This window comes from Haliaeetus albicilla, chromosome W (assembly GCF_947461875.1).
Source record: "Haliaeetus albicilla chromosome W, bHalAlb1.1, whole genome shotgun sequence".
Lineage (NCBI taxonomy): Eukaryota > Metazoa > Chordata > Aves > Accipitriformes > Accipitridae > Haliaeetus > Haliaeetus albicilla.
In genome coordinates this window covers 3,798,514-3,822,225 of record NC_091515.1, presented here as the reverse complement: position 1 = coordinate 3,822,225, position 23,712 = coordinate 3,798,514, and the positions used below count along the sequence as shown (strand labels likewise).

General features: G+C 48.5%; 1 protein-coding gene across 1 annotated transcript in view; it reads right to left on the bottom strand.

Moving 5' to 3' along the window:
• The window catches only part of ZBTB7C (zinc finger and BTB domain containing 7C), a 162,523-nt gene that overhangs the window by 75,456 nt on the left and 63,355 nt on the right, over positions 1-23,712 (bottom strand). Inside the window, exon 3 of the mRNA XM_069774903.1 lies at positions 18,097-18,195. The gene's annotated coding sequence lies outside the window, so the exon portion shown is untranslated. The remainder of the gene's footprint in view (positions 1-18,096; positions 18,196-23,712) is intronic.

Here is a 23,712-nt window from a genome sequence, read left to right as displayed (position 1 = left end):
TCACTTTGCACTTGCAAATGATGGAGACAGCGGGCTGGCTTTTCCCAACAGGGAGCTGACACCTCCACGCAGGAGGTGTTAGGCGAGTAGGACCGTCACCAGCATGTGCCAGAGGAGATAACGAAACACACTGATGGCTGCTACCACAGGCTACGAGGTGGCTGGTAAAGGACAAGGTGGCCAGCAGCTAGGTTGGAGGTGGGCAGGACTCAGAGGGCTGATGAAGAAGATCAGGACGAACGTGCTTTGGGGGACCTGACTCCGCTTCAGCACAACCTCTAGGTGTGAGACTCCCATCAGTGGGCAACCATCAAATTAACGGGGTCCACGGCCACCCTAGTACAGCTGGGGGTGGTTGCCCAGGTGTCCTCTTGGGTAAGGGCAGAGAGGAAGACCACCGTGGCTGTTACAAGACCAGGGACAGCTAGGCATACATGCTATAGGACTGCATAGCTAGAAATTGCTCCTGTAGCTCAGCAGCCAGCTGGAGAAGCGGTATTTGCATGCAAAAGAAGCAATGAGCTCATGATCTGTTGTATTTTCCCCAAAACGGCACCGCCAGCTCACACCTGTCCTTAAACCTGGGTTTGTACCTGAGTTTTGGCCAGGGTCAAGGGGTTCCCACCAACCAGTGGAAGCTGCAAGGGAAAGGGGATCTCTCGGCCAAGGCTTAGTGGCGTGCAGTCAACTGGGAGTCACTGAAAGTGAGGAAACTGCGGTTTATTGTGTGCAGTCTCTGAATTTGCCACATTTGACATGGGCAGAGCCAACGCAGTGCATTCCCATTCAGTAAATCTTACGTGACAAGGTTGAAACCAAGGCAAGGAGACACTTGTTATCACGGGTCAGCTGGAGATGGAGACGCTGCCTCCAATTCCCAGGGTCCCCAAGCAGTTCCTGACTGAATCAATCAATCATCTGAGCATCTCCTCCTTTCCTTCAGGCAGCCCTTGGCATGGGTTTACTGGGGCAGGGTCCACCAGCACTAGCTCCCGCTACCTATGACACAGGGAAGCAACTGGGAACCCTCTCTCGCCCTCTCCCTGCATTTAGACAGAGGCACAGATCTTGTGTCAGCCTTTATGGGATTCTCTCTCACGGGAAAGTGCCAACAACATTTTTCAAGTCAGGTTGACACCTGGATGACTGTCCCAGGTCCGAGGAACCAAGGAGCTCTGACCACCCTACCCATTTTATTAAACTGGTGAGATAATTGCTGTGCGTGCACGCCCAAGGAACAGAGAAAAACCACAAAGGATAACCTTTGTGATAGCCTGTATTTTTCCTTTTCAGGCTTCTACGACTATCGGTACGAGGACTTTTAGGCAGCAAGCAGTGCATGGAGCACAGGTGACTGGTAGAGCACACGGTGGCTGCAGACCAGCCCAGTGACTGCAGCCGCGCAGGCTGGCCAAGCTCCAGGGCCATGATCAGCCCCAAGAAGGGGACTTCTCTGCAGCTAATGAGTCCATCTGCTTTCGAGAGCATCCAGCTGCTCCGACCTCATGCACTTAACTGCGACCTCCTTCCTTAGCCCCAGCCCCAGTTCAGATCATTAGCTGATGAGTAACCACAACCGCCTAGGACTAATGGCTCGTTTGCCGCTCAACAGCCAAAAGTGATCAGCAAGAGGGCAAAGAGCTTAACGCAGGCCACTGTCAACATGCCCACGTGGGTGAGTGCCATTGTCTTTATTTTGGGCAAAATTCCCAGGGAAGGCTGCAAAAATCCTGCAGTGCCCTGGCTTCATGCCGGAGCTCATCAGCTCTGCTAAGGTGGATGCGCAACCTCCTCCCAGCATCAGGCCAGGGGCTGGCACCACATTTCCCTTGAGCGACGCTGGGCTTCAGCTTTAACTTCTACTTAAAGTTGTCTCCTACTCTCTACAGGCATAGTCCTGCATTGCAGCTTCTCCCCATGGCAAGGGGAACTCAGGGACACAACAGCTTGCAACACAACATCTAAAAAAATCACTGTTTGAGGCTCAGGAGAATCCTCATGGGAGTTTCTGGGCTAAGCAAAGGCTGCACCTGAATTACTGTTTCATTAACCCATTGCCATGAAGAGGGGTCTGAAGAACAGTGTCTCTAACAACTGCACTCGTGGTCCACCCTCTGAGCCAGCTATCAGGGAGCTGGAGAGGATGCCCTGGTGCCCTTGTAGCATTTTCCAAAATAGGATGGGCATTGCTGAAAGCAGCCCGGGGTTTGTTCTCCCATTCCCAAAACACATGCGGGATGAAGAGCTATAAAGCAAACAGGCTTGCCTGTGGCTTTCCCCTCAGCCACAAGGTCGCTTTTAGCTTCTTGGGGTGGTTTTTCTAGATGAATCGAACACACCCTCCTGGATATGACGTTAAGGTTTCTAATTACCCTCCTTGAATACATCACTAACATGCCACATCAGCTCACTTGCGGGTCTGTTCCTCTCATCGTGCATCTCTAGAAGGGGAGTTTCTGCCTCTCTTTAGCACGCTGACCTCTCCATCCCCTGGCTGGGGTGAGCTGCAGAGCTGGGAAGGATGGTTCCCAAGCAGCCTGGTGATGGGACATGCCTGTCCTGCTCTTGAGGTTAATCCCACATGAAGAAACAGCCCTTCTCTGAGGTGTCTACACTGGGGACAACCCTACCCTCAACAGAACAAGCACTCACATACTCCCAATGGACCATCCTCCAAAGAGTCCATCCATGCTCTAGCCCTGACCAGCCAGCAGCCAGAATTTAGCACACCTGAAGCACAGTGTAGCCCTGATCTGACAGCCGGGGACAGCCTGATAAATCTGCACCAGTCTCTGACATGCCAGGTAGGATTCAACTCCAGATTAAGGCATGCCATTGGGGTGTCCGCATGTAAATCCTGGATTTAGTTGCCTAAACGCAGGTTCCCATTGCCATCCCTAAGCTATCCAAGACCTGTGCGTGGCTTTGCCAGATATGACCCTGGACCTGCATCCCTCTTGATTGACAGCTGGAGACTAAGCAATATGTCTTAGGGTAAAACTAGACACTTGTGTCTATCATGACCTACACATGTGGTGGCTGTCCCAGCTCTTACCGCAGGCCATGGGGATGCAGTCAGCACGATTTGGGATGTCTGGAGAGCCATTTAGTTATTCAAACATCGGTATCTATTTTGGGGTGTGAAACACCCTCCAGACTCCACTGACCAAACATCCACCAACTATAACAGAAGACTAGGCACCAGGTTCATATTTTTATCTTCCACTGCAACCCACCTCCAGCTCCTGGTTCAAGTTTCAACAGTTCCAAAATAAAAACCATTTGCATTAGATGAGGATGCCCTCCAGCTCTGCACTCTCAGGCCCCTGCTGTGATGAGTGGCACAGTCCTGGCACATAAACACTTCCAGGATGGTTCTGGTGTTTGTGTGCCTCCTGCATAATATCAGTGAAGAGAATAAATTTGACAAAGAAAAGAGAAGGAACAACTGATATGCAAACCCATGTCATGAATCATTCACCACATGGAATTTGCTCTCTAGTTTTCAAATAATCTTGGAGGTTGCTTCCAAAGTGCTGTTTGCAAGCCCTCTGTTAATCTGGAAAGCAGATGCTGCTACAGGCTGTATTACAGCATCTTCAATAAATCCCCATCAAATACTACTTTAAAATGCCCAGGACTTTTGCAATCAGGTTTTTTTCATCTTTTTGGCATATCTGAAAACCAAACATCATAAAACACCTTTGCTGTGATTCAGGTTTAACGAATGAGCCTAAGCCTGAGGAAGACCTCATCTCACATCTCCCCTCACGCCCGGGTGACCCCAGGCTGTTCCCAGAGGACTCTGCCCATTTCTTTCATATGCTCTCAAGAGCCTTTGACCTCACCAGACACATTAGTGAATCAGGAAGGTGCCAGAACCATTTTCTAGCAGGCTTAATAATGGCAAGCAAAATACGGAGCTGCAGGCAAACACTGCCATGTTGTCAGACAGAAATGAGGGTGAACCCTGGCTTCAGTGAAGATCAGGAGAAAACTATGAAGTGCTGCCTTCCCATCCCAGCCTGAGCGTCTGAGATGTCCCGATAGTGATGAAATGACAGACTGGCCCCTTTGCCATCTAAAAAAAAAAAGCTACAGCTGCATTTAGCAATACTCACTGGTCTGGTGGGCAGACCGGGGTGGCCCCATCCCTTCTGGAGTGGCGTGGGGGTAGGTAAGAAGATGTCTGACCATGGTGCATCAGGACCTGCAGCGCAACCACAGAGCCTGGCCACGGTGCAACACCAGAGCACATGACACTGGGTGTGCAAAACCCATGCCACGCTGCCTTTTGGGGATAATTCTCCTTCCAGCCATTCAGTTTTATGTCGAGATACTGAAATACGTGGTGGGAAGGAGACACCCAGGGTCATAGACCCCTCGTGTACCTGCGGAAAAATGCTAGTTAGCTAGACTGGGCTAGTTAGCTAGAGTCCCTCAGCAAAGGAGAGAAGCTACAGCAAGATCCAGCTGATCTCAGCTAGATATCTACCTTAGGAAAAGAGAAACCACACCACTGACATTGTGCTTACTGCTCTCCATCGATGGTGAAGGCAGCCCAGGCAACTAGGGAAGAGGTGGCTACCATCCAGGTATCTGAACGCAGACAGATGAATCCCACCTCACCAGAAAATATTCTGCTCAGCTGAAAACCCCATTTCTGTCAACTAACAGAGCAACTTCAGAGCCTGAGCCTCGCTGAAAGTCTGTGTTGCCTCAAACAGGGCAGTGTCCTAGAGAAGCCCACTGGAGTCAAGGGAATCAAATCATCCACATCCCTGCAGAAAATCCCACCCGGCAAATGTACTTTGAAAAGGCACTTCTATCATGCACTGCCACATGTGGTTGTTTCATTGCCTAGAAGAGCGTGATGATTATTGCCATTTTTAACAGTAACTCCTTTTGGTGTGTGGATAAAAGCTGCTTTGGCTCATAGGATCTTGATGGTGGCCATGTGGATGGGTGCTGGCAGCACCCATGGTAGATGTCGGGGTGCCCATGTAGTGGCACAGGGCTCTCCTTGCTGGACCAGGGCTTGCCAGGGACTGTGTCTTCCAGCCAAAAATGCCGTGAGAGAGCTCATCCCTCCCAACCCGGGGAGAAATGAGTGCGTGGATCGTGCTCAGGAGGAGGAGTGGCCTGGCTGCATCTTTGGGCTGACATCCTTTCCCATCTCCAGCCCTCAATTTTCCCCTTCCTGTGTGAAAATGGAAACAATGACATCAGCCGTGGTTAGAAAGGGCTTTGAAATCTACAGATGAAAAGTGGTAGATAAGATGGCGCTGCATTCTTCTAGTAATGGAGGGAGAGGAAAAGCCAGTAAAGGGGGAAAAACCCCACAAAATAAATAATAGTCTATAAATTACATCAATCGAATGCGTTAAAAAACCAGTCCTCTGAGAAGCAGCTGCTTCATTCTTTACTGTTGATAGCATCACTATAAGAGGGGAAATTACCGCCTTCTGTTCTGCAACACATCACACCGACTTTTCTTTACAAACTCTAATGTCCCCTGATTGCAAAGTCAATTTAAAATTTACCATAAAACACAGAATGTCATAAACTTTACTACCCAAATCACACTCACTCAGTGCTTTCACCCAGATCAAACGCATAGGCACTCGCTTTGCTCTCTGACGCGGATATACGACGACATGCTGCAGACAGCAGATGGAGAAGCAGACCAGGGCATCAGAGCAGAGATCTGCCTGTTCTGGCCAGCCCGGTTGAAAAGAAAAGAAGTCAGGTTGGAAAACAAGCTGGCAAACAGCTCTGTTGGAAGTACCCATCCCTGGGAACATTCCAGGTCAGGTTGGACAGGGCTCTGAGCAACCTGATCTAGTGGAAGATGTCCCTGCTCATGGCAGGGGGGTTGGACTAGATGACTTTTAAATGATCCTTCCACCCCAAACCATTCTATGATTCTATAATCAAATATGATGTGACCTTGAGCGCAGTTGGGGAGCTGTAGCTCTGGTGCCCTCGAGGTGGGACCAGCCTCCCGTGATGCTGAGCCAACCTCCCTCCTTGCACTGGGACACGCTTAAAATTCAGCTGGTTTTTGAGCCCTTTTGCAGGCTCTGCTGCAAAACCCTAAGTCATTTCCCTGAACCTGGGTTTCCTCCAGAAATTTAAGCCCATGTAGATCCCGCAGTGAAGGTGGCGTGAGCTTTTAATGAAGGGAAGGAGCATGCCGCTATGCCCGTGCTGGGAGTTGATCGCTCTTGCAGGCATGGGCTCCACTCATGGGTTGACAACGGAAAATTAATTAGGCTCCTAGTTTTGCTTCCTACATAAAACTAACTCCTTTTGCTTCTGATTAAAGGGTTGTCACTGTGACAGAAAGCCCATCTCTCTGAAGAGGTACAAAGGATTTCAGTTGAAGTAACAGAAAAAGCTGCATATTTCAAGATGCACTTCCCCGGCATCCATAAAACACTTCTCTCCAAATGCCTGTGGTATTCATGCACCCCATAAGCTCTGGCTTAAAATTCTCCCCAGATTCACCCTCAGCTCAAAATTGCAGGATATATTCAGGGAAGAGTGTCATTTTTGCAATCAGCCGCTTGCATTTGCGACTGACTTAAATTGCAATGAGATAGATGCTTGAAGAAGCAGCAAGGGTTAAACCCAGAACAAGGAAAAGGACAGGCAGGACTCAGGGATGAAGCAGTTGATCAAAGGGTAGCTCAGAAGTTATTTAAAAATAAACCAGAAAGTAGAACTTCCAGGCGGTTGCCGCTGTAATTACAATGCAGACAACGGAGTCATGGTGCTGTTAAGGTTACTGGATTTTCCTAGCAGCTGTGTTTAATTTACTTAAAACATGCAAAGCCATCAGGTCAGATCCCATTAGCAGAATCACTCCAGAGCACTGCAAGAGCCCAGCCAGCCCAGCGCTGCAGAAATGCTGAGGGCAAAACACAAGTGTAAAATGCCCCTGAAGAAGTGAGACAGATTCATGCGATGGCCAACACCAACGTGCGTTGCCTTCCCCCTCGGCCGCAGCGCACACTGGGTGGTCAGTCCCTCCTGCTTACTGATGGACCTGTCCCTCTCCCCCGCACCAGAAGCCATCTGCTGATGTGGTCTCCTAAGACCACCAGAGCCAGAAATAAGTGCAAATACCTTTACTGGCTGTGATGGAAAAGGTGCCTGAGAAATCTGGGATCAAGCATTTAGGAAAGTCCTTTGAATGTGCTTTTCTATAACCCAGGTTCTCCATGTGTCCTACAATCTGCTTATGAACACGTACAACGTCCCACCAGGATCCCTCTACTCTCCGAGCATCCCCCTGACTTTCACATTGCCTTAGAGAGGAGACCCACTTGTCCCAAATCATGCTCAGAGTCTGCCTCAGAGATGGGAGCTTGGTGGGTTTGTGGGGTCAGGCTTCCACCTCTGGAGCTTTGTTCAAACGTACTGAATTGGGGCTACATGATTCATCAGGAGCCTTTCTGAAATACAGGACCAAAAACTAAAACCTCCTTGTCAGGAAAAACCTTCTAGAGATCTTCTTCTGTTTGTTTGGGGGTTTGGGGTTTTTTTTCCATTCATTTAACATTGACTCAACACTCTCTCCACCTAAGGGAACATCAAGGTTTCATCCACTATTTGTGGCTCCTACCAGCACAATTCTAGTTCTAAAATTAGCATCCTGAGATATTTAATTGCTAGAACAAAAGGTGTTAGATCATGTTTCAGTCCCTGCACACCACGCTAAGTGCTTCTGCAGCCACCTACAGCCACCTCAGAGGCAACCACGGACTGAAGCTCAGACGTGTCCCGTTCCACTAAGCCCTACCCAACAGAGCGATGCAGCTTTAACCAGCACTGATACCAAAGGGAAGAGACCTCGAGACAAGGACAGAGCAGAATATGCCACGGGCTCCCTTCTGCATATGACCCAGATACAAAGTCATTCCTACAGAGAACGGGCAACTAAACTAAAATAAAATAACATAAAATAAGATAAAATAAATTATACAAAATAATGTGAAGCAATGGGTTCGTCTATGGGAACTCTGAAAATGTCCAACCAAACTGCATTACCCTAATTGACAAGGACTGGCACTGCTCACCACCAGAAGCCCTCCTGAAATCAGCAGCTCCTGGCAGTTTGTGCAAGGGACCCCAGCCTGGCCCTGGAGTCACGGAACAGCTTAAGATCACTCTTCCAACACAAACTCATCCTTCATGGTTTAGAAAGTGGTGAGACTTATTTGCATAATAAATGACAAGGCAGGGATACAGATTTCTGACAGATCACCCCGCTTCCCTTTGAAAGAAATCTATTTATTCTGTGTGAATCGGCTCTTCCTTAGATAAATGGTGTTTGTAGTCAGTTTAGCTCGGTGAGATATGCATTCTTTTGCGTGCCCGTAATGAATTTTCACAGCTAGAGCCCTAATCCAGTCTAGTCATGGAGGGTTTATCAGGACCTCTTATTTTATTTCTACCAGTAAATGGGAATTGCTTTCCTTATCACTATCTAGAAGCACCTGAGTGATTTTTGCTTCATATTTCCTATCCCACTGGAATTCAGGATGTGGTGTTATCTGATACTGTACAATTGTCACTCATGTCAGTTGCCTTTTTATTTTAATTTGTTGGATTTATTGCCCTTTTTTTATTTTTTTTAAGAGATTTTACTTTAAGATCTGAGTCCCTCCTTGCTCCCTACCATCATCCTGCTCACATGTCTTAGGGTGATCCTCGGGAAGGCAGGATCAGGTCTTGTCTTACCTTCATCTGCCTGATTCCTTCCCTTGGGAGAGGACTCAGACATTGGGCTTGTCCCCGTCCATCCCACCTCCCTCCACTGGGGAGTGCAAAACTACACAATAACAAGCAGAGATTTCTTCCTAACATTGGGTTTAAAAGCAAACAAACCCAGGAGATCAGGGGTTTGCTGATGTGACCGCTACAGCTGCTGAAACCAGGGAGCAGGTACATAGGTCTTAGCTCTGGAAAAGTGAACCCGCTGTTGCTGGAAAGGCACAAGAAGACCTATAAATCCTACAGATAACACCGTGATGGATCAGTAGTGGCAAGACATTAACCTTCACTCTTGAGGAGACACCCAAATGATAACACCTGTAGCCATGCCACTCCAGAGTTATCAGTCTTGTCACTTGTGAAGATAAATCTATCTGACCTAAACCATCATCCTACACCCCTCCGGCTTCCTCACTCAAAATCCTCGTAGATACCGGCAGGGATCAGGAAAATCGCACCTAATAATCAATTGAGTGTGAGTAACAAGCCTCACATGGAAACCATTTCCTTCCAGTATGTTAAAATAATTCCACAGAGCAGGGAAAAAACATGGTAGGCTTGAAGACCAGCCGGCAGGGAAAGTGCTGCATGTCAGTGACAACTGTGGAAGGACAAAAAACAGCTACCAAAACCTCAAGGAGCTGTCACGCACAGGAAAATGTAAGTTAATTAAAGCCACTTAAACAAATACATCTGGGACAGGGGCGTGGGATGTAGGGAGGGAGAATGAAGTGATATTAAAAGCTCAAACACATGGCAAATCCCAGACAGGAGGCAAGGAAACCTATTTGGCAAAATCCAGATGAGCCCCTCGCCCCAGAGCTGTGCTGGAGGGGGCAGCCAGAGCCCCCTCCACCCCAGGGCCATGCCTCACCATCAGGCACCGCATCTTCCCACAGCCCCCACGGGGATGCCCAGGCTCGGCAGGTCTGTCCCTCTACTGGAAAACACCAGCGAGGCTCCATTGATGCTCTTCTAGACCAAGCGGTGCTGGCTTGGGATTATAAATCCATTTCTTGCCTTCTTAACATCTTCCCTCCTGTCCCTACTGCACCGTTCAGCTGAAATGAGAACCACAGGCAAAGCATCCGTCTGGCTAAGAGCATGAGGATGTAAATCCACCTCAAACACACCACCAGGACCTACATCACCTCCATCTTCAGCCCTGGTCCTCCTCCAAGCCCCCAGAGTTGACTTGCCTCCTACTATGCTCAAAAGATGAGTACAGGTTCCTCACACCAGCCACTGCTGATATAAAAGCAAAACGAGAAAGACTTGGATAGGCTCTATACAAACAGCACACTCTGTGTGATATACGCATGACAGCTTTGAATTTAGATGCCCTGAACAAGACGAGAAGCTTGAAAGTTGCTTTGAGTTGTTTCAAGACATAGCCCTGCTTCTTCGCTTTGACCTTATGGCTTCACCACAAGAGACTATATTTTTATGGCCATCAGCTCCCCAAGAAACTTAAAATGTTGGGTCTTTATATATTCCTTTAAGCATTAATTCAGAAGCGGTACCAAAATACCCACACAAGGTTGGGTCACCACGGAGAACCTGCCTCTGCTACTGCTGCCGCTCAACCGGCCCTTTGAGCCATCCCTGCTTGGAAAACAGCGGCGAGCAGCCTCAGCACGAGACAGACGGGAAGGGAAACAGCAAAGCCGCCTGCACAGCATCAAATCCCCACTGCAGGATGACAGCATGCGAGACCGCTGCCTGCAAGAGGAAGTCTTGCCATGACATCAGCCCAACCCAGTTGGAGAGCAGGCGGCACGGAAACACAGATGGAGAAGCGAGGTGGCTCCAGGCTTCTGACACATCTCGGTCTGCTTCCCATTCTCCTTTCTCGGCCGGGATGGGGAAGATGCAGCGAACCCAACGCCAGCGCGGTCCTCCAGCGAAGACAGGAGGCTGCTGGAATTTGGTTATCTTGGTTAGCAGGGAGCTAGTGTAGTGAAGGACCCAGGTCACACAGGAGAAGGTCTGAGATCTCCTTCCTCACCCCCGAGCTCATTTCCTAACCCCAAACCAGGCTTTGCAGCAGATCTTTTATTCCAACCCCGGGTAAGATAAACTCATCGCAAGCACCCATGGCTCTGCAGACAGTGTTACAGCCTGGGCTCTCCAAATATAGCCCGGTAGAGCATCCCCCTCCCTGCCTGCAGCTCCAGGCAGGCAGCCAAGGCCCCCCACCCATGCCCCCAACCCCTTCCCTCCCAAGGGCTATTTCCTTAATGCAGCCCAGCTGCCTGCCCCCACCCACCAAGGGCTGACAGATTTGTGCAGTCCCCTTAGGGTGGGGTAGGTACATTTATTTCCTCTTTTCCAAAAAAAAAAAAAAAAGCAGAAACAAGAAAAAAAAAAAAGAAAAAAAGGAAAAACAAATGCAATTAACCTTTTCCTCTCCTTGCAAGGGGCAAGTAACCTCCCTGCCGCAGAGATGGTTTCAGGACTAAGAGCTCTGCTCACGCAGCTGCGCCAGTGCTATTCTGGCTTAGCTAAAATTAAAGAGCTGAAGTTGTATGTGGGCCTTCATGAAACTGTCACAGAAACCGCAAGATTAGAGGACCAGACGGTGACCTGGGAGGCCAAGGTCTATTCCCAGCTGTGACAAGGGATTCTCATGTGAGTCACAACGTGTTTCTCAACCTCTGTTTCCCCAAAGATAAAAGAAGGGCAGAGAAACTGAGCCCACCGAGAGTGCAGACCTACATGTGAAGGACCTACAGGTCCACAGGACCAGGTAAATCCACAGGCAGGACCAGACACCAATATTGCTGCACTGCTGGGAGGCTGAAGTAGCTCCATTGCTTTTGGAGGCTAGAGCATGGAGAGGGTTTCCCAGTCCTTCTGGGAAAAGTGGCCAAGCTCACTGTGCCTCTAAGTGATGCCAAGAGGAGCAGATCCATAGGTAAACCTAGGGACTTCTGCACAGTTTCAAGAAGGAAAGACTAATCCCATCTCACAGACTGTCCCTCTAAACCAACTCCCATTTACCCCACATTTCCCCAGCATGTCCAGCCCAGAGTGCTGATGGACTGCTGCTAGACAGACACAGTGGCCCCATCTCAGCTACAGACACAGAAGCATCAGGACAACAGAGGAATCACAATCAGGTCTTCATGGAATCATTGAACGGTTTGGGTTGGCAGGGACCTTTGAAGGTCACCTAGTCCAACCCCCCCTGCCATGAGCAGGGACATCTTCCACTAGATCAGGTTGCTCAGAGCCCCGTCCAACCTGACCTGGAATGTTCCCAGGGATGGGGCATCCACCACCTCTCTGGGAAACCTCTCCCAGTGCCTCACCACCCTCATCGTAAAACATTTCTTCCTTCTATCTAGTCTGAACCTCCCCTCTTTTAGTTTAAAACCGTTACCCCTTGTCCTATTGCTACAGGCCCTACTAAAAATTCTGTCCCCATCTTTCTTCCAAGCCCCCTTTAAGTACTGAAAGGCCAACAGGTCTTGCCTGATCACCTCCAGTGCCCATCCAAATGCTAGCTGAGAGATCTAACAGCACTGAAAAACCAGGAAAGCGCAGGATAACCCCAGCATCCCAGCCACCATCCCCTCTCCCACCACGAGCAGGTCCTCCTCCACCAGCTGTGCCAGCTATTGTTGGGCACATAAAGACCGCTCCACCAGCCCCACCGTCAGCATGCAGCTCATTACTCTGCAAAGCACTTTGAAATGCTCTGAATATGAAAGGTGCTCCATCAGACCAAATTCAGCTCCGTTTGCTATTACAATACAGTGCATTTCTTTTGTCTGTGCCTTTTGATGATGCCCAATTGTTCCCCTCAGTCAGCATTTCGGAGTCATTAGTTGGAATTAGTAAAGTTCCTGCGGCCGGACTTTTCCAAGGCTCTGTTCTCAGGCTACAAAGAGTCGATGAGAAGTTGTCCTGCTTTCACCGAGCTGGAGGCGCGGCGGGGAGCGTTTCGGAGGGAGCAGGCAGTCTGCTCAACTCCACTCTCCCGTTGCAGGCACCGGGAAATGCACGTGCCGACAAGATGCTGTGGGTGGTCACAGGGGGGCTGGTGCTTCCCGGCCCGGAGGGAACCTATAGACCCTTTCATTTGGTACCTCTGCTGGGACCAGGAGATGGGCTTCACCCAGCTGCGTCCATATTTAGGCAGCACATCCCACAAAGTTCAGGTTTCCTTCCCAGAAATCCCCCACTCCCCATTTCAAGGCACCAGAACTGAAGAAGTCACCTTTCTCTGGGTGACAGAGACCTTTAGTTGGCCACTTCCATGGTGAAAACACCTGGATGTTCCCAACCTCGTCCTCCAGCTTCTTGCTCATGTTACACCTTTCCAACTGTGTCAGAAAGCCGCTTAGTATCGAGACATTTTTTCCTGAAGGCATTTATACATGGAGCATGCCAGTTCTTCCCTACCCCATACCCTCTTGGGATGCTCACATGGACTTAGGAGGAATTTGGTGGTAGGTAGGACATTTTCACTGGACGATCTTAACCCATCTGGATGTGTGCTCCTGCCTTGGCTGGGCATACTGGAGCAAGCCAACTTGCAGGGGAAGGATTGCCAATATATCCAGGAATATCACGCCCCACGATAACCAGCTGGCCTGCTTTGGTGATGTCCAATCTTCAGGTATGGGCATGCATTTGCCAAGAGAAGGATGAGGGGGACAGCAGACGCAGCTATCCTTGTCCTCCACCAGCGTGAAACAGGTTCAACACCAGGGCAGGTACCCAAGGTCCTGCAGCCCAAGATCCCAGCTCTGAGGGTGACCAAGGGGTCTACACATGGACTACTTCTCCAGGTATATGCTCCTGATGGCTAGCAAGCAGCTGAGATGCTTCCCAATCCGGTGGCTGTACCTGCAGCACTGCACTAACAGCCCTCAATCGACCCTTCATCCACAAATTTCTCTAATCGGTTTTTGAAGCCATTTATACTTTTGGCCTCCGCAACATCCTGTGGCAAGGAGATCCACAGTTTAATTACATGTTTTATAAAAAAGCACGTCCTCCTGTTTAAGGCCTCTGCCCAATCGTTTCACTGTTTTTCTCCAGCTGCGAGACACAACAAATAACTCTTCCCTGTCCACCTCCACACCACGTAGGGCTTATATACCCCACTTAGATACCTCCTCAGCTCCTTCTCCAGACTGAACAGCTTAGTCTGTTCAGCCACTTTTCACACTGAAGCTGTCCCATGTCATTCCTCCTTGTCCCCCTCTCTGTCCTACTCCTGTCACACCATGAGTCCTCGCACGCCAAACAGCACACACTTTTGGCTCCTCCTTTCCCAAAAAACCAGCCACTGCCCAGTGTGATGGCAGATGCTTGCATCCCAACCTACCGCAGCGAGGAGGAGCTCCTCCCAGCAGCTCCACGCAGGGAGAAGCAAATCCCCAGCCATGCCCTGTCCCCGGCACAAGAACCAAGGCACAACGGGTATGTCCCCGTCCCCAAAACACAACACACCCTGCAATAGGCTTAACTGGCACAGGTGTTAATCAAAGGAGGTCCCTTGGAAACTAATGGTGTAATGGGGCTGAAGACCAGCAGTAGGGAGACATGCACCTCGTCCATAAGCCAATGCCAGCTAAGAGTAAAGGTGGGTCCCACTACGTTACACACTTTTCAGGTATAATACAGCCTCCATGACAGATCACAGAATCATCAAATGGTTTGGGTTGGCAGGAACCTTTAAAGTCACCTAGTCCTGCCATGAGCAGGGACATCTTCCACCAGATCAGGTTGCTCAGAGCCCCGTCCAACCTGACCTGGAATGTTCCCAGGGATGGGGCATCCACCACCTCTCTGGGAAACCTCTCCCAGTGCCTCACCACCCTCATCGTAAAACATTTCTTCCTTCTATCTAGTCTGAACCTCCCCTCTTTTAGTTTAAAACCGTTACCCCTTGTCCTATTGCTACAGGCCCTACTAAAAACTCTGTCCCCATCTTTCTTCCAAGCCCCCTTTAAGCATTGAAAGGCTACAATAAGGTCTCCCTGGAGCCTTCTCTTCTCCAGGCTGAACAACCCCAACTCTCTCAGCCTGTCCTCTGATCATTTTTGTGGCCTTCCTCTGTTAAAGGATTCATTCCTGTTCATGCACAAGGAGCTCCAGCAGATACATGAAATGATGAAGTTGCATGGGCTATGCCCCATCTAACCTTGCTATCTGGCCCCAAAAAGCCAGCTCAGGTCCCAGGACCACAGCAGCTCCAACTTGCACCCACGCCACTTGTGGGTGCAGACCCTTCCGCACTCAGCCATCCCACCAAGGTTTCTGGATGCAACGTGGGCGTTTGGCCACTACAACCCTGAAACAAAACTAGGAGCAAACCAACCTTACAGGACGTCCGTGGGAGTGGGAAGAAGTAGCTCAGCACCGAATCCAGCTCCTTTAGCAGCATGTCATCTTTCAGGGTGGATTGTACTTCCATTCCCTAAGGATTTCCCTGAAAATCATCTCATAGATCATCCCACCTAGCATTAGCAATAGCATTTCCATTGCAACACAACCAAATGCAGGCAATTCACACCTCTCACCTTGCATTTTTTTAAAGTAACACGGTAAAATAAAACAGCCTGCCCGGATTCCAGCCTAATCTAAAAACAACTTTATGGCTTCTAATTTTAGCACTAATCTTCCTTTGCTATGGTTGTGTGATTTCTAATTATTTTATCCCCAAGCCTTGCTTTGACGGATAGTTGTACCTTTTCCAATGCCGAGTGACTTGTAAAGTGCCTTTAAAAAATACGCCTATCATTTCAGGTTCATTTCCAGTTCCTACGCAAATAATATTCCCATATACAGCGTCACTAGGGAAATATTATGATTATTAAAATAATAATAATAAAAGCAATACAATTTAAAAAGGAGAGCACTATTTCTTAGGACGATCCCAATCTGATTCTGCAAACACCGTATTTTCTCTTAAAAGTTGTTAAAGAGCATAAATCCGTTATACAGATACAGATCTCTTAATAATTCAGTGCCTTTGACTTGGCATCGCTCCCAGAACATTTTGCCTTTATCTATCCTTATTTTCAGGTTACAACACATCGAAGAGCAATTGGCCACGCCAAAAGCTCGGGGGGGACTTTGCGAGGGACGGCACAAAGCAGCAGAGGAGACGCACTTGCCTTGACGCTCCCTGGGAGTGTTGCCTATCCAAATCCTCTGAATTTAGAGCAGCAAAGATCAGCCCTCGGCTGAAGATGTGTTGAGGGGGCTTAGGATGAGCCTCCAGCCCAGGCTCCTCCACAGGCAGATGTTTTCTCTCCTACCATGCTCACCTGAAGCAACCTCTTGATCCTCCTAATCGCTGACCTAGATCAAATCTGGATCTGATGCTGTTAAATGTGCACAAAAATTTTGGTGGGGAGAGGATGCTGCTTGCAGAAAGTTTCCAGATGCTGAGGCAGGCAGCTGCCCGCCTACCTGGCTCTGCCACCAGGTCGCAGGTCCTGGTGGGACCTGCCACCAGCAGCCGGCACAGGAGTGGGGGATGCAGACACAGGGCTGGTAGATGTTTGGCGGGTTATTTCTCTCCCCAGGATTTACGTTGCACTCTGGTCAATTGGAAAACAGCCATTTGACCTGTGACATTTTTGTTTTAGTTAGTCTCCAAGCTTTGACAGCAGCAGTTTAAACACAGAGCGTACGAGCTTTGGCACCGAGAAAACACCCCATCCCCACAAATTCAGACTGGATGGGGAAAAATATCACACCACAGCTCTGATGGTGAACATATTTCTTCTTTCTCATTCTTCATTTTCCTCTTTCACTTTCTGAGCCTGTTACACCAGCCACGTCTTCTGCTTCCCCACTGGAAACATGAGCTTAGCTCCCCACCACCCACCACAATATTCAAAAGAGAAAGATACGGGTTGTTTTTTTTTTAATTCCCTGCACAATGCTGTGTATAGAGTATTTGAAATGGAGATTGTCAAAACAGGAAACAACCCAGTCAAAGTCCTCAGGCCTGGGTCCTGAAAATGTCACTGTACAGAGCTGCAAGGGATGGAGAATAGCCCTCTGTTCCCGCACGGAGAGAGGATGCTCTGGGAGAGCAGCCAGCGACACACAATCTGCCCTCACACCACCCTCATCTTGAGAGCTGGGCTTTAACCTCTGTCGAAATCAGTGGGAAGCTGGTTTTTATTAACCGACTTATTGGGGGAAAAAGATCCAACAGACGGGTTAAAAAATTATAACCCTCTGTTGACCGATGCTTTTATCGGCATAGAGAATTCTGTAAGGAATATCATCTTGCTCAGGAAGCCAACCCTACAGGAAATCCTTCATCCTTAGTGTTTCAGAGTAACATCCACAGCATCCTGCTGGCTTCCTTCTTACTCCTCTTAAAACTCACCCCTAAGATCCTCGCTTCTCAAGCTCACGCTCTGAGTTTGAGCTGGCTTTGCTGGGCTGGAAGAACAAATCTTAGGTCAAATCCTGCCGATGCCCCCCTCCCAAGCAAGGCACTGGGCTGACACTGCATCTCCACGAGGATGCAGAGCAAGGCACTACTTGGCCCTAGGCTCTTTGACTTCCATCTATCGACCCTGGGGTAAAGATTTAAAGTTTCTGAAAGGCACAACAAGAACGCCAGGTTTGGAGGAGAGAATGCAGCTGCTGTGAACCCAGGTAAGTAAGATTTTCACAATTCATCTTTCTGCAGAAAATAGTTGCTAGATTTATTTTAAAAAGCAGGCTCCTGTAGCTGTAGGTTTTGAGCCCTTCTTAAAATTCTAACCTGAACAAGCATCCTTGCCAACAAATATTGAAATTTTAAGCCTTTGATTGCTTCTGATGGGAGTGAAAAACATTTTTTGTTTGTTTGTTTGTTTTTACAGCTTTCTGCAAGTTAACTTCAGGAGAACTTCCCAAGCAGAAGAGCTGGTGACCATTGCCAGAACGGTGATGCAGCAATTCAGATTGCCCAGAGAGGTGGTAGATGCCCCATCCCTGCGAACATTCCAGGTCAGGTTGGACAGGGCTCTGAGCAACCTGATCTAGTGGAAGATGTCCCTGCTTATGGCAGGGGTGTTGGACGAGATGACCTTTAGAGGTCCCTTCCCACCCAAACCATTCTATGATTCCCCCTCTGGAAACAAAGGAAATATATTGTTTTATTTTTGAGAGAACAGTAGTTATTATTGTAGCGTCAAGCCACTGATCTAGAGAGTGACAACCTTCAGGGGGAAAAAGAATCCACGGATTCATGGGACAGGCAACTAGGAATGTCATTTCAGATGGTCTGCATAGCAAAAACATCAAATTTCACCCATCATCCAGGCAGAGAATTAGAATAATTACCTAGGGCCTGATCCTGAAAGGTGCTGAGTGCAGTCAAGTGGTCTCCACTCCCATAGAGTTCAGTATCTCAGGGGCTCTCAGCAGGGTCAGCCTTGGAGCCTGGGCAAAACAAGATAGGTTGGTCTTAGTCCAGTCTTTTGTAAAAAAACCCTATACAACCTATAATTAATAAAACCCCATCCCAGCTCCCCATGCCAGCCCCATATTCCTGTATGGGGAGCTAACGCAAGGGTCATGCAGAGCGTGGCTGTGGAGATGCTCTCCGAGCCACAGGCATTCTCTGCAGATCAGGGATGGATCCCTGCAGCACACGGGAGAGAAACTACACCAGGATGGATGTGTCCATAGAGCTTTGGTCCACATCTAGGAACATCAAAATGATGTTCCCCAGGAGTACTGCTTTATCCAAGCCATCAGATGTGGACACGTACACTGTCAACACCGTCACGGAGCTAACACGCCTTCCTGGCAGATGACAAACTCCAGGGTTCCCTTGCCAAGTCTACGGGAAACGATAAACCTGGAGATAAGAAGAAGTTTGCCGGGTTTCCAGGGAGGAAGCCTAGGATCACTGCTCCGTGCTCCCTGCCGGTTGGCACTGACGTGCGGCACACCAGCCCCGAGCGGGCACAGCCGTGCCAAGCACAGGGTGAAGGGAGGGAAGAGGATGACGGGGACGGGATGACGGCACTTTTCTCCATACAGCCCTTTGTTTTGGGAGGTCCCCCGAGATGCTCGGCTCAGGGTGGCCAAGTCCTCCTTCTTCTTCCCCTATAAGGGGAACGGATGAGGGGAGGAAAACAATGCTCGCTCCTCAGTTGCCTAATGGAAGAACAAAAGCAGAGTGATCCCTTCCAAAAACGTCTTTTGAGGAACAGACGATTGAGCCCGAAGGCCCAGTATCCCTGTTGTTTTTTTTTTATTTTTGGATGAACTCCAGCCTGGCAGCGTCTTTCTGTCCTTCCTCCAGGCTCTTGCAGGACTCGCCCAGAGGCACACGGATCATGCAGGGTTTGCACAGACCCCAAATCCAGTCGGGGATTTAACATCCAGCACCTCACAGAGGTGATGAAACCAAAGGTGAGGTTCCTCCACCAGACCCCATCACAAGCAAGCCTCAGCCTTGGTGTGGAAGGGACAAGGGGGCATCACCCACCCATAGCCCTGGTCCAACGGGATGTATTCAGCAGGACGGTCTGCCCCAGCCCAATCCCACTGGAAACTGGGACTGAAACCCACTAAAGCCAAAACCAGTGCAAAACCAGCATCGGACCTTTCATTGCTCAGCGGTGGTGGTTGCTACAAAGCAGAAGGGGATTTCTGCCGTGCTGACTGCTCATGGAAAGTCCCCGACTGGCCCAAAACCGTGGAAAAAAATGGAAAATATAACTTTAATACCAAGTTGGTGGCAGGCTGTCTATTTTTCTCTCCTGTGACTAGTTACCATGGATAGATTTCTGAGGTCGACCATGCAATTGTTCACTGCACTGCTCCTATTAAACAGAAGATGAGCAAATCATCCCATTCATACCGTACTTTAATTTCCAGAAATTCTTTGTTCGTTTGTTTGCTTAAATTATTTCTCTCATTTAAAGAAACAATGCAGTCTTACAAAGCCAGGGCCCAAATCTCTCGAGTAACCCTGCTGTGGTTCATTACTTTTATGCTAGTTAACAAGGCCAGTAATTTCCCTAAGGTTTAACAGAAAATCTTCTTTCCAGATTGCAGAGAGGCAGGACATTTTAACAAACTCGCTACTGTATTCCAGTTATGTCGTAGGTGAGGGATATCCTAGGCAAGGTACAGGCCCTCCTCAGGGGTTCTGTATAAAAGCAAGTACCCTAAATGGAGCTTTTTTCACCCAAAGCTACCCCCTCAGCTGGGGAAGGGGACCTGGGGGCCCCCTGTCTCTCTGCTGAGCCTTGCCTTGCCTAGAGCATCAGCTCCAGCTCTGCTTGGCAATGCGTTCCTGAAGCATTCCAGTCCTCATCCCAAAAAGCAGACTGGTTTATCGCAGTATACTGGGATGAAGTAGATGACACTGGAAGGGCAGATCTGAGATCTCCCTGAGGTGGGTGTGCTGGAAGACGTGGGCGTACAGCCTGTTTCACTAATGATACGGATTGCAGAGTAAACAGGACACCTGCCGATTGCCCGACCACAAACTGCCCTTCTCACTAGTTTTACAAACCTCTTTCCACGACCAAATCAGAATATGTTATAAAAAATTAAAATAAACACAGAGCAGAGCTTGTGGAAAACAAGCAAACACATAAAACACACACACATATAGATATATATAAAAGAAAAATAGCCCAGTAAAGCTCTATTGAGACGCACATTCAGATGAAATGCATCCTACACTGGGTGAGAAGCTGGCAGAGCTGCCTTCACTTGTAAGGGCATTTGCCCTGCAAGCACCTCTGCAGCTCCTTGATATTATTTCTACAATAGGATTTGTCAAGCAATAGCTGCAGATGTTTGCATGGAGTCTTCTCGCTTATCCAGTGATAATACAGCCTGCCTGCGACAGCCGAACAAATCATACTGCGTAAATAATAAATATATGGCTCGGTTCATCAGAAGGAGGCGGTGAGCAATCCGGAGATTCCCGCAGACTCCCTGCCGTGAGGAAGGAAACAAGAAAATGCCCTGACCTAAGCAGGGGTGAGTCTCACATACACACAGATCACAGGGAGATCACAGGAGCTGTTTGCAGATCACTTACCGAACATGAATAATTCAAGCAGAAGTGGCTGGAAGTATGAGGACAGATAGTTGGGAGCTCACCATCGGCGCTTCGGCAGGTTTTATTTTATCGAGCAAGGCAAAGAAACCATGAGCCCCAGCAAAAATCCTTAGCCTAGCATTACCAGTGTCGTGACTTTACTGTGAATCTCGTGATACAGAGTGTTTTACCAGATCCCCAGCTTATGATGAGGATCCTTTCCCTTTCTCCTAGAGGCACTTTTGTGATTATTTGGCTGGGCAGGTGGGGAAAATGATACATTTTTTTAAATCCTTAGCACCCACCAGCAGTCCACTGCCTAATTACATGAATCACAGAATAGTTTGGGTTGGAAGGGACCTTTGAAGGTCACCTAGTCCAACCCCCCTGCCATGAGCAGGGACATCTTCCACTAGATCAGGTTGCTCAGAGCCCCGTCCAACCTGACCTGGAATGTTCGCAGGGATGGGGCATCCACCACCTCTCTGGGAAACCTCTCCCAGTGCCTCACCACCCTCATAAAACATTTCTTCCTTCTATCTGGTCTGAATCTCCCCTCTTTTAGTTTGAAGCCATTACCCCTTGTCCTATTGCTACAGACCCTACTAAAAACTCTGTCCCCATCTTTCCTCCAAGCCCCCTTTGAGCATTGAAAGACAATAAGGTCTCCCCGGAGCCTTCTCTTCTCCAAGCTGAACGACCCCAACTCTCTCAGCCTGTCTTTATAGGAGAGGTGCTCCAGCCCCCCGATCATCTTCATGGCCGTCCTCTGGACTTGCTCCAACAGCTCCATGTCCTTCTCATGTTGGGGACTCCAGAGCTGGATGCAGTACAGGAAGCATCCAAAACAACAACAAAAAGGTGTTTCTTTTGAGGGTTCACACCAGCTATCAACCTCCCAGCCTGCTCCCATCCCCAGGGACCTCTCTGGGAAAAAACACGGTGCTCAGAGACTGGTTTACAGCCTTCAGGCTCCTCTGCCTCTGGAAGAGCTTGTGCTTCAGTGGGGTTCAGCTCTGCAGGAGAATGGATGGGGAAAAAAGGTGCCAAGGAGGAGGATGGAAAAGAGAAGAAACCAAGAAGGGGAAAAGAAGTGATAAGGGATGTTCTCTTATCTTTATTCCGAAAGGAAAAAAGAAGTAGGGTTGCTCCTGTAGGGATAGGTTAGTAGCCCACACCCAACACATGGAGGACTGGAAGCCTGTAAGCAAATAAAAAAACATGAAAAAAGGCAGAGATGGTAAAGACAGATGGTGGAAGTCAAACACAGCTTTGGCGCAACCTGAAGAAATCCAAAAGGTGAAGGCACCTTGCCATGTATTGATTGCCAAAAGGAAGACCCTTGTTGTCCAGTGTTGAGGGGCAGCTCTCCCACATGGGGTCAGAAACTGGACACCTCATCCCCGGGGAACCGGAGGTGTCAAGCAAGGATTTGACAGCGAGGACCCTGCCTTAGCAAGATTTCCAAAGGCCTCTGACGGAGACACATGCTCCACCACCACTGACACCCTTCGGGAATTCCTGCCCTGCATCTACTGCTTCAATTCAGTCCTCTGCACTGCACTGCTGCCAGGCCTGTATTTGGCCCCAAAACTGCTCACCAAGCTCTCCTCCAGCTGAACGGGAAGAAAATTGCTGTGCGTATTGATGACCCACCTGGTCGTAGTCTCCTCACAATACCAAGAAATATGTTTTATGCATGAAATGTATCTGATTCAAAAATCACAGTGATAGTAAAAGACATTCACCCAAGATCACAACACAAAAATCCCAATAAGTTTGGTTCTCAGGGTAAACCAGATGAGAAGCATCCAGGCATCCCAAGCTAGCCGTGACCTTTGATGTTACCGGCAAACAAGTCTATACTTTCAATTTGTCCTTGAACATAAAAATATTGACTCTATCCACACTTTCTCCCATTCTTAAACTACTTAAGCTTAATCTTCTGAATTAAAAACATCCTTCAGCTCCATTGCCTGTAGCGTCAGCTCAGTCTGGAAGTGACATCTCAATGGTGTCTACTACAGATGCTCTATTACCCAGATAAAGAAAATTTCACTTCAATCTTTAGCATAAACTGAATATGTCTGGTAGGAAACCTGTTTCTTGCCAAGAGCTACAGAGGCCTTTATAGACCGAGTGCAGGCCACACATGACACATCTCCCCGTTACCCCAAAATAATTTCTTGGCCACGCATCGCATCTGATCCTCAGGGCTCTGGGTTCCCCACCCTTGTTTTTTCATTCCATGCAGAAAAATTAACTAAGTAATATATATCTGACAGATGCTCTTTGAAAGAGATATCACGTCTTCAAAAGATGATGAAAGGAGTAATCGAGTAGATTAGACTGACCAGAAAAGCAAAGATTGTAGCATGACAGTGGAAAACGCAGCTTTAAATCTTTCTCTGATATTTATGATGGTTTTATTTGCATATCAAACTACGTGCAAATCAGCTGTATATAAATCTATGATGAAATTATGCCATGTAGCTCTCCAAAGTGAAGAAATGCCAGGGCTGGGCTGCATAATCACCCTTAACTCTGCCCCTCCGGGTGTTCCCATTCTAGCTTACTCCTAATGATCGTACACTATTTCTCAACAACACAACTGAACAACGTGCATCTTTTGCAACCATATAGACGTATACGCAACATTTCCATATACTATAAGCTACTTTGTGTGTGGTGGGACCTCTGCATCTCCTGTGGCCAATTCAGGATCATTATTTTTTCATTCTCCTCCAGCTAGTTACATCTGCCTGCTGCCCCTTGTCTGACAGCCATCTCTTTAGGGCAAGCTTTGGCTCTGTTGAGGCTTTGTGCAACCCCGCAGCAAAGCAGGGATCCTCCTTGAAGACCTGTAGGTGACACTGGGATGCAAACAA